We start from the raw sequence: 3,915 nt of genomic DNA on the forward strand, positions 1-3,915 counted from the left end.
AAACTCTTCCACTGTGCCATCTCACTATTGTACATTTTTAAAAGTCCTGTTACCTCATCAATCCTTGATGGGCTCCGCAGTCTACTGCTCAGTATCTGCACTAAATTCCTAATTTGGCTAATATAGATCCATGGAATGTGGACACACTAACTCTCTACACACTGCTCTTCCCTGCAAGGCTCATTCAGAACCATACTTGGAACCATGTGGACCTTAAATTACATTTGCTATTTCATTTCTTTTTTTTTTCTGGATGCTATTTCATTTCTTAAACTCCAGTTCATATCTCTGGCTGATCAGTTCTTCCATATGTTTCTTTGTTTTAGCTTAACTATAAATTGTCCTTTTCTACTACCCCAGTCCTCACCTAAAATTGAGTAAGACCTGCTGGCAAGGTTAATTACATTCCCCAACTCAGATAGCTCCTGTTCTCTGAACTTCATCAACACAAACTGCTGCCTTCATTGGCAACTTTTACTACATCCAAATGGGTATATTCCTTTTCCTCAAAACAATGTCTGAGGGCCGGTGACACCTGAGACATCATAGTGTCTGGGTGAGATAACGTGTATACTATTCTCAACTGGACTGGTGAGAAATGTATGCATGTTGGAATATTACTTTGCAAGCCAAGTATTTTCTTTTTATATATATTAAAAGTAATATGGCAGTTTCTTCTGTGTGGTCGCTGAGGAGAAACTGTCACTGAGCTGACTGCTCTGCCAGATACGTTGTCCATGAGATATTTTTGCTGTATGGCATGAGCACTCACCAGAGAGAGAAAAACACTGAAATTTTGATAGAATATTTGTATCAATGACAGAAATAATACTTCATTTTGATCAATTTTGGGAATGTGGTCATCTTTGTAAAGATTGAACTTCCACGTTTGAGAAGAAACCGAGCTCCACCAGATGACTAGAAATAGCTGCAGGACCACAGGAAATATGGGGAAGCAGGTAAATACCTCTCCCACAAGGGAAAAGGATACCTCCTCATCATCCACACATAGTTCAATTGAAATCATGGAAATGTCTGATAAAGAATTCAGAACATTCATAATGGCAAAGCTAACAGAGATGGAAAAGAAGAGAGACAATGATCTGCAGAAGAGGAAGGAAAAAGAAGTTGAAGAGTTCCAGGAGGTGAGGAAATTCATGCAAGATCTAAAAGAGTAATTTCACACTTTACAAAAGAATCAGATGGAAATGTTAGAGGAAGTCAAAATCTCCCTTGAAAGTACTAAAAGCATACTAGTTCATACAGAAAATATAATCTTAGATGTAGAAGAGAAAATTTCTGGCCTAGAAAAATCTACCATGAAGACTGAAAAAAAAGCCCCCAAAATTTGAGAATAATATACAAGAAATACTAGATACCATCAAACATCCAAACATCTGGATAATAGGCATCCCAGAAGGTGAAGAGACTCATAAGGGCATTGATAATCTATTCCATGAGATACTGCAAGAAAACTTTCCAAACCTAGAGAGGCACTCAAAGAGTCCCAAGAAATACAGAGGACCACAAATAGAATCAACCCTAGAAGATCTTCTCCAAGACACATTATAGCCAGATTGACCAAAACCACAGACAAAGACAAGATACTAAGATTGGCAAGAGAAAAATGGCAAGTTACCTACAAGGGGTATCCCATCAGACTAACAGCAGACCTCTCATCGAAAACAATGTGAGTGAGGAAAGAATGAGAAATATATATTCAAAGTGTTAAGGGAAAAGCATTTTTGACCGAGAATACTTTACCCAGCAAGATTATCATTCATTTGGGAAGAAAAGACATGAACATTCCTAGATGAACAAAACCTGAAAGAATTTACAACACCAGACCAGATCTCCAAGAAGTTCTTAAGGGACTGCTATGTCAGTAAAATTAAATGCAGACACACAAAGTTAGAGTTTAGAAACTAAGAAAATGTGCTACTTAATTGTAGAGAAAAGGTCTGGAGTCCCAGAGTTCAATCTGGAAGATTGAACCATAATAGAAGAAAGATTAAGCACATGAGACTGAACTGATGAAACAGCATTCTGTGACTTTAAGGATTTTGTCCTGTCTTGAGCTGTCAATAGATTCATGTACCTACTATTTGAACAGAATACTAACCTGTTTCTAGGCTTTAAGTTTCAAGGAAATACCCTTACCAGTTGAAAACTGCTTTTCCTGAAATCACCAGCTGAACTTGCTATGGAAAGTAGTTAGATTAATTATTATATTGTGTGATCAATAAAATGTTGGGGTAAAGGAATTGAAGACAACTGTAGACAGCAGAGAGAGTGTAATAAGAGAGTGGTAAAGGGCAGAGGGTCAGACACGGGGTAAAAAACATATATATAAATCAAAAGTCTCTGGTCAGCAAGGGACTCTAAGGGAGGGTCATCTCTGACCCCCACCCCACTTCCGTTCTCCCCAGCACCAGACTCCACCTTCTTGACTGTCCTTCCAGGCCACAGGCAACCACTCCAACTAGAAGTCTCCGGCGAAATCACGCACTGCACGACTTTTTCTTTATCTCTCTCTGTTGTCTTACATTTGGTTTCATCTTATCCTCACCCCTGCACTTCGTACCCTGACAGAGGGACTAGACAGGCCTAGAATCACACATCTGAAATTCCCTAGTAACGCAAGTGTCTCTGGGGTCCTCCCTTGGATTGATCAACCTGTGAGAACAGAGTTATTGCTTTTTAGACACCTCAATAGAGTTGCTCTCTTGAGATCTCATTGATAAAAAAACAACTGAAGAGAGACTTCAGCAAACATCAATTCCTAGCAAAAAAGAAACACTCCTACTCCTAGTGGGAGAAACATTCCCCTAAGAGCTTTTCAAAGGGAATAAATCTTCCAATGGCTAGAAGTAAAAAAAGAGCCTCAGGTCTGAATAAACAAGGAAATATGTCTCCAACAAAGGAAAATGCTCCTCCATATCATGTAAATATGGAGGACGTTACCAAAATGACACACAAAGAGTTTCAAACATACATGGTAATCAAATTCTGTGAACTGGAACAGAAAAGAGACAATGAACTGCAGGAAATTAGGAAGTCCTTCCAGGATATAAAGGAAGAAATGGATACTCTGAGAAAGAATCAGGTGGAAATATTAGAGATAAAGTCTATAATACAAGAAATCAAAAACTCTCTGGAAAGTATTAAGAGTCGATTAGACCATGCTGAAGATCGAATCTCTGATGTAGAAGATAAAACCTCTGATCTAGAAAAAAACACCAAAAAGATTGAGAAAATAACTAAAAAACATGAGGATAATATATGAGAAATACTAGACTCTATTAGATGCCCAAACATCAGAATAATTGGCATCCCAGAAGGTGAAGAAACAAACAGTGGAATAGAAAATCTATTCCATGAAATCCTGGAAGAAAATTTCCCAAGTCTAGAGAGGCACTCGACCATCCACACCCAAGAAATACAAAGGACCCCAAATAGACTTAACCCCAGAAGATCTTCCCCAAGGCACATTATAGCCAGACTCTTGAAGAACACAGATTAAGACACGATACTAAAACTGGCATGAGAGAAAGGGGAAGTAACTTACAAGGGTCATCCCATCAGGCTAATTCCGGATCTCTCATTGGAAACAATGCAAGCAAGGAAAGAATGGGAAGACATATTGAAAGGGTTAAGAGAGAAACAATTTCAGTCAAGACTATTATATCCTGCAAGAATATCCTTCATATGGGAAAAAAAAGATTAAAATCTTCTCAGACAAAGAAAACCTGAATGAATTCACCAACACCAGACCAGCTCTTCAAGAAACCCTGAAGAAAGTACTGTTCCAGGAAAACTAAAGAATCAACAGACAGGAACAAAGAAGTAATAGGCAACTAAGACAATGTCCAACTTAAATATTGGTACAGATCCTGTAACATCGATAATAACATT

At 38.3% G+C, this 3,915-nt stretch overlaps 1 protein-coding gene across 1 annotated transcript in view; it reads right to left on the reverse strand.

Moving 5' to 3' along the window:
* The window catches only part of MROH9 (maestro heat like repeat family member 9), a 102,520-nt gene that overhangs the window by 78,363 nt on the left and 20,242 nt on the right, over nucleotides 1–3,915 (reverse strand). The window lies entirely within an intron of this gene.

The sequence above is a fragment of the Tupaia chinensis genome, unplaced genomic scaffold (assembly GCF_000334495.1).
Source record: "Tupaia chinensis unplaced genomic scaffold, TupChi_1.0 Scaffold000651_1, whole genome shotgun sequence".
Classification (NCBI taxonomy): Eukaryota; Metazoa; Chordata; class Mammalia; order Scandentia; family Tupaiidae; genus Tupaia; species Tupaia belangeri.